General features: G+C 39.4%; 1 pseudogene; it reads right to left on the bottom strand.

Moving 5' to 3' along the window:
• Nucleotides 1-3,150: 3,150 nt before the first annotated feature.
• LOC150012642 (catenin alpha-1 pseudogene) lies at nucleotides 3,151-6,800 on the bottom strand (annotated as a pseudogene).
• Nucleotides 6,801-7,979: the final 1,179 nt, after the last annotated feature.

Raw genomic sequence — 7,979 nt, 5'->3', positions numbered from 1 at the left:
AATGAAGGCTAGTCCTGCTGAAATGAATGAAAACATATATGAAACTAGTGGTGAGGGAAAGAAAACCAGGGATCAAATTAACAAATCAGAACATAGGGAAGGAACAGTCATCCAGTGCAGAAAGAGGAAACTAAAAGTGAGGAAAATGAGGAGAGGCTCAGAAACCTATGGGACAGCTATAAGTGGGCCAACATCCAAATCATAGAGTTGCCAGAAGGTGAAGAAGAAGAAATAGAAATTGAAAAATTATGTGAAAAAATAATGAAGCAGAACTTCCCTAACTTGGGAAAGGAAATAGACTTACAGGTCCAGGAAGCACAGAGAACTCTAAAACAACTAGACCCAGGGAGAACCACACCAAGACACATTAGAATCAAAATGTCAAAAATTAAAGATAAAGAGAGAATCTTAAAAGCAGCAAGAGAGAAGAAGAGAATTTCATACAAAGAGGTCCCAATAAGACTCTCAGCTGATTTCTCAAAAGAAACTCTGCAGGCAAGAAGGGACTGGCAAGAAATATTCAAAGTAATGAAAAGCAAAAACATCCAACCACGATTACTCTATCCAGCAAAACTGTCATTCAGGATAGAAGGGCAGAGAAAGTGCTTCCAGGACAAAGTAAAACTGAATGAGTTCATCAGATCCAAACCACTGTCATATGAAATGTTAAAGGGACTTGTTTAGGAGAAAGAGGACCAAAACTATGAACATTAAAATGAAAACTGTATCACAACAACCAACAACAGAAGCTAGGGAATTGAAACAAAGGCAAACTAGTAGGCAACGAGAGTGGAAAAAGAATTATAGGTATAGGGAACATTTTGGGGGGAGGTCAGCAAGGAGGGAGAAGGGGGGAAAGGGAGGGAGATGGAACAGGAATTAAGAAGCAGAGTAGGAGGGAGTGGAGTAGACAGGAAGATGTTTAGAAGAACTGTATGCACAACCAACGGACATGGACTAAGGGGGTGGGACAACTGGAGGGAGGGGGGTCACTGGATGGAGGGGAATGAAGGGAAAAGAAATTGGGACAACTGTAACAGCATAATAAATAAAGCATATTAAAAATAAATTATAATTAAAAATATATGATTAGCTTCAAATTAAATTTTTATGTGTAACATGAGGTAAAGCTGAAGAATAATTTTTGTCTCCAAATGAAAATCCAGTTGTTTTTTCCAGCATCATTTGTTCAGAAGACTAACTTTTCCCCCATTGAATTATTTTTACAGATTTGTTGAAAATTAACAGATCATAGTTTTAATCTTTTTTTCTTAAATAAGTCCCTTAAACATTTTATGGAATAATGATTTGGTGATGATGAACTTCTTTAGGTATTTTTTGTTTTTGTTTTTGTTTTTATTTGTTTGTTTTGGTCTGGGAAGCACTTTATCTGCCCTTCAAACTAAATGACATCTTTGCTGGGTTGAGCAATCTTGACTGTAGATCCCTGCTTTCTATGACTTTTGATATTTCTTGCCAGTCCCTCTGGCCTACAAAGTTTCTTTTGAGAAATCAGTTTATAGTCTTATGGGAACTCCCCTGTAGGTAACTAATTGCTTTTTTCTTGTTGCTTTTAAGATTCTCTTTTTATCTTTAACCTTTGGCATTTTAGTTATGATGTGTTTTAGAGTGGGCTTCTTTGTATCCATCTTGTTTGGGATTCTCTGTGCTTCCTGGACTTGCATATCTATTTCCTTCACCAAATTAGGGAAGTTTTCTTTCATTGTTTTTTCATATAGGTTTCCAATTTCTTGCTCCTTCTCTTATTCTTCTGGCATCCTTATGATGTAAATGTTGGAATACTTGAAGTTGTCCCAGAGGCTACTTATACTATTCTATTTTTTTTTTAAATTCTCTTTTCTTCTTGTCATTCTGATTGGTTGTCTTTTGCTTCCTTAGGTTCCAAATATTGATTTTATTCTCATCTTCATCCAATCTATTGTTCATTTTCTATAAATTGTTCTTCATTTCAATTAGTGCATCCTTCACTTATGACTTGATATTTTTATGATGTTGAGGTCCTCACTAAGTTCCTTGAGCATCCTTATAACCAGTGTTTTGAACTCTGCATCTTATAGATTGCTTATCTTTATTTTGTTTAGCTCTTTTTCTGAAGATTTGACCTATGGATAATAAAATGGCCATAAATACATACCTATCAACGATTGAATCTAAAAAACAAACAAAGCAAAGAAGAACAGAGACAGAATCATGGATATAGAGAACTTTTTGATGGTTGCAAGATGGGAGAATGTGTAGGGGAATGGGTGAAGAGGTGAGGGGATTAAGAAGTACAAATAGGTAGTTACAGAATAGCCAAGGGGATGTAAAAAGTACACTAAAGGAAATGGAGTAGCCAAAGTACTTATACACATGACTCATGGACATGAACAATGGTGTAGGTATTGCCTGAGGGAGTGAGGGTGCTGGGTGGAGGGGGGGAAAGGAGGAAAAACTGGGACAACTGTAATAACGTAATAAAATATAATTTAAAGAAAAGAATGGTTATGAGGATGTAAAGTACAGTTTAGGGAATAAAGTCAATAATATTCTAATAACTATGTGTGGTGCGGTGTCAGATGGGTACGAGATTTATCAGGATGATCACTATGTCATATAATTTATAATCACTGGGTTGTACAGCTATAACTAATATAATATTGAATGTCAACTGTAATTAAAAATAAAAATGATTTAAATTAAAAGAAGAGAACAGATCACATGTTAGTTTGTTTATTTCTGGCTTTTCTATTATGTTCCATCGAACTATTTGTCTAACCTTATACCAGTACCACATTGTGTTGACCACTGTAGTTTCATAAAGAGTCTTAAAATCATTTGTCTAACCTTATACCAGTACCACATTGTGTTGACCACTGTAGTTTCATAAAGAGTCTTAAAATCAGACAGTGTAAGTTCTCCAATTTTGTTCTTTAAAAAAATTACTTTGGATGTTTTAGACCCTTTTTATTTCAATAAAAGTCTAGAATAAACTTCTTAATTCGATTTTTAAAAAGCATGTTGGGGTTTTGATTGGAATTACATTGAATTTATAGATGAAGTTTGGGGAGAACTGAATTTGAAAATTTGAGTTTTTAAATTTGCGAACATGATAACTCTCTCTGCGATGTTTGTGGGTTTATTTTTTTTTTTTGGTTTCAAGGTGGACTTTATTGGGAAAAGTTAGTGTAAAAAACATTCAAATTCATAAAATTTAAATAAGACAGTGAAATTATACCTTGTAGCTATAGTAATCGCTATATCAATCACAAATAACATAAAGTCTAAATTACTGCCTAAGCAAACACTATTTTGTTAGGTTCTGTTGCAAGCCCAAGGCAGGAAACACTGCAATTATTAGAAGTGAGCCCAATGATGTATTTGCATTTGAAGCTAAAAAAAAGGAAAAAAGGCATGTTCTGATTATGGCATAACAACATTCTAGCCTGAAAAAAAAAAAAAAACTTTATTAATATGTCCTGCAACAGAGTACATTAGTCATTGTAACCATGCATTAAAATTCTCATGTCATAAAGAGAGTACTCAGTTTTTTTCATGATACATTGTTTTACTGAGTTCATGTGGTTTGTCCCTCTCAGGATCCTTCTCTGGGGACAGCTTCTTAAGGTACCCAGATTGCTTACCCAGGGTCATCTTTGGTCATTTAATACCAACCAACCTGCTGGGACCCAGGGCTGGTGGAAGGCCCTTTCCTGAACAAAGGAGTCAGATCTCCCTTTTTCTCAAACCTTAATGCCACACTACACAACCCGGTCAAGAGTGTTACTAACAAGTTTCTGTGGGATTCTCTTTGGTTATGGAATTTTTATTTAAGCTTATAAAAAATATAGTTAGAAATATGCTCCTGAATTCTAAAAGTATTTGTGACTGACTTATACACAAGTATGTATTTCCCTGTGGAATCTAACGTGAGTGGTCTCCTTAGCAATACATTTGAGTGAAGAACAGAGACTGATCTTAAGAACCAAGAGGTGGGGGTAGCTGGCCAGGGTAGCCTTAGATGCTGTCCATGGCTCTGAACTCGCTGAGGGCCTGCACAGGGTTCACGTGCTTCTTCTGAGATGCCCGTTTAATCTTGGTCTGTGTCTCGTCCTGTTTCTCTCTTTTCACCAATGGCTTCTTCTCAGGTGCCTTCATCTTCCATGACACGGCCGGGAGGTTGAGGGAAGCCATGCCCTGAGACTTCTGGTATTTGGTGGAGGCCACATAGGACGCCTTCACCGTCTGCACCACGGCATTCATCAAATTTTTGGTGGCCTGGATCAGGGACATGGCGCTGTCCACCCCAGAGACCACAAGCTCCCCTCCAAGGTTCTGCACCTCGGCCTTGACTTTGCTGCAGATGTTGAACTGGTGACAGTAGAGGGTGATGCGCTGCAGGTAGGCCAGCAGGTCCTGCTTGCAGGCTGAGTCCGGACAATTGTCTGCAATGGTACGACCAAGCTTATCCATCCTGGATCCTGCCTCAGCAATTTTCTTGGCAGCACTGATTACATCTGATGTATTTTTGAGTGGTCCTTTCCTCGGGTGAAGTCAGTCATCTCCATCATGATCATGCACATCTGCTTGGCCAGCACAATGATGTCATTACCGCTGTCGTCCCATTTGGACACTTCAGCATCCAGCTTGCTCTTTTCTTCCTGGAAGCTGGCCACCTGTTCTGCAATCTTTGCTTTTTGCTCTTGGGGAAGCTGAGCCATGATTGCCCGGGCACTCTGGCCAGCTATCAGCTGATCATCTTCTGTCTGAACGCTTGTTCTGCTTCGGACATCAAAGTCTTCTGTCTCGAAGTCAGAGTCATCCAGCTCCTCAGGAGTCCTTATCATCAACACTGCTTTCCTGATGTCCCGGATGCCATCGTACACCAGGCGGGAGGCATCGATAAACTCATTCTCATCCATGGGCTGGGCGGGGTCCGAGCTGAGGGCTTCCACAGCAGCTTCTACTTGCTCAGTAAAACGCGGCATAACTGTGTTGGAGAGGAGCTTGGTAGCTTCCAGCACCTTCTCTGTGTAGACCCCTGGCTCATAGTCATCCATCTCTGAGGTGACTACATGAATGACCCGGGCTGTCCGGCCTTGGATTGCACCAGCTGTACAATCCAGCCCATCTACATCTTTCTCTTGGAGAGCAATGACACATTTGTTCACATCTTCCAATATGTGATTCTCTGAGACGGCCAAGAAGTCATCAATGGAAGTAATGTCATCAACAGCATCTGTGAGAATGCGGACTTGTTTTTCCCACTGTTCTTTAAACAGATCCATATTCTCTTGGGCCAGTTTGCTCTGTGGTTTTGCTGCTAAAGCCAATGCAGCATTGATAACCTGAGGACAGAGGGCTTCTAGCTGGCTTGCAGACATTCGAACAAGCTTTACACCTTCTTCATTATTTGAAATGGAACAAGCCAAATTGGCAACCTCGATCAATTTGTTGGCATGTTCACGGAAAACTTGGGCATACTCTTTAACTTCTTTCTCATTTCCATTCTTTGCAGCTTCAATCAGTACTAACAGTGGAACATTGGTTTCCAGGAATGAATCTGACACGTGGTCCATGACAGCTTTGCGAAGCTGTCTACGCAGGTCCCTGGTCTTCTTGGTCATTTTATCTATTGCAGAATTGAGCGCATCACTTCTCTCTTTACGTCCAGCATTGCCCATGTACTCCGAAAGCAGATCCTGCAGAGCCTGCCGGACAGCGTTACACTCAGCCACGATTCTCTCACGCCTGTCATCACGAGTGCAGGACGAGTCAGCCATCAGGGCGGCCCCCACTAATGATGCTTTCCAGGCGCTCCTCCAGGGAAGGTCTAAAGCGCTCCTCACTGAAGCTCAAGGGGTCCACAATGATTTGTTTATCAAAGTTATTGAGAGCATATGCCAGTTCTCCTCCTCCTCCACCCTGGTGCTGGGAGGCATCATCTGAAGTGGTGGCTTGGGCTGCATTGGAAATGCCTATGACTGCCTGCTGCAGCTGCTTGTATATCAGGTCTCTGTTGGCCTTATAGGCGGCAACATCAGGATGCTGTAAGCACGCCTGGGATGCAGTATAGAGAATTGGAACGTTTTTCTGCAGGATTCCTCTGGCTGCAGCCATCTGATCACGATGGCCCACATCTTTCAGTTCCTGTTGTCTTTTAGCTGCCATGATGTTCAGTTTATCCACTTCAGGTTTCAGGGCTTTATACTGTATTCCCAAGTCTTGTTCAGTGCCAGCATTCCTCAGTTTCAAGATACCATCTTCCACAACTTTCAGCTGAACAAGTAATTTGTAGACATCTGCCATGTCAGCCAAAATAAGCAGCCGGGTAACTGCAGACAGCAAAGCCCGGGCTGCCCGAACCATGTTGCCAGGCTTCACAGAAGAGCAGGGATCATCTGCAAACTCTCCTGCAGCACTCTTCATCAAATCACCTTGTTTTCGAACATCTTCTACAGCAGCCACAAGCTCCTCCTTGAGAAACTGACTCTCCTTTGCAATTTTATCCCCCTTCTCCAAGAAATTCTCAGTTGCTTGTTCAACAGATGCAGCCAAAACACGGGCCTTCTTAGAACGACCTCTCTTCTTATTAGAGGGCCCCTTACTATTAGTGTTTACCAGAGTCGTAACCTGTGTAACAAGGGGCTCCAACAGTCTTTCAACTGCCAGAGTCCTGATCTCTAGACTTTTGGGATCCCATTTGAAGTTTATGTTGCCTGTGTGTACAGCAGTCATTTCTGCGGCGAACCGGACGAGGGTAGGAAAACTCCCGAGGCCCGAAGCTGACGGACGCCGCTTTTTCTGAAACTGAATTTTTTTCAAACTGAATTTGAAAATTTGAGTTTTTAAATTTGCGAACATGATAAATCTCTCTTCTTTCACTTCTCGGCAATGTTTGTGGTTTTTAATGGACATGCCTTGCATATATTTTATTTTTGAAGCTATTGTATTTGGTATTGCATGTTTTAAAAAATCTTTGTTAATAATAGGTTATTTTGATGATTATTAGAAGCTAAATAGTTTGCAAGTTTCCAGTATCATAGCACATCTGAATATCATAAACAAGTCTGGCTGCCTTATGGTCATCTAATAAGCATATCATCTCTTAGGTACAGAAATTAAACACACTTCCACTGTTGACAATATACACATGGAATAAAATTAATCTATGCCTCATGATATATTATTTATTTGTTTGGGATGATTATTTTTAAAAAGCTTTCATACTTCTTTGATTTTGCACCCCCTTGTATTAGTGAAAGCTTTCGAGCACATGTCCTTAAATATTGAAAAATTTATTTATAAATTATATAAGTATACTTCTGTACTAATTTATTACCTAAATGCCATGGAATATAGACATTTTAAAAGGTCAAAATAAGTACTAAACTACATTTTAGGATGTATTATTAGTAGTGATGATTTCATGTTTTCATTAGTTAATTTCTTAAAGCATGAAATGCATGTAGAAAAAAATTCTTCATTAACAAATGTGAATGTAAATCCATTGTTTAAATAGTTGTCTTGATTATTTGAAATTCTTTGGCTGAGTTTTTGTCAGACTGGATTAGGTAGGGTGTCCTTGACTTTAATCTTGTGTTAAAAATAATAAAGAGCTTGTTCAAGAGGTACAAGTGTCGGCTCTGCTGTGCTTTTTGTAATTTGTTTGCACTTGCATCAGTAGCAATATGCTTAATTTGTAATTTATTTGCCTAAATATTTTCAAGCCTTTTGTCCATTTTGTGAAGGTACGTCTAGCTAAATCTAAATAATTTATTCTGTAATATAACGACCCTACTTAAACTGCAACAAGCCATGTTGCAGAATTCTCTCCAATTCTCTCACAGGATCTCTTGCCTTTAGGCTTGACATCAGGTTCCCTGACAAAGACAGCAAGTGATGATGCCAGTTCAAGCATATATTAAATATTAATAATAATAACTTCCTCTTAATTGTCTTAATTACAACTACACATA

Source organism: Furipterus horrens, unplaced genomic scaffold (genome assembly GCF_987537825.1).
Source record: "Furipterus horrens unplaced genomic scaffold, mFurHor1.1.pri manual_scaffold_4, whole genome shotgun sequence".
Classification (NCBI taxonomy): domain Eukaryota; kingdom Metazoa; phylum Chordata; class Mammalia; order Chiroptera; family Furipteridae; genus Furipterus; species Furipterus horrens.
This window is presented reverse-complemented; position numbering and strand designations above follow the sequence as displayed.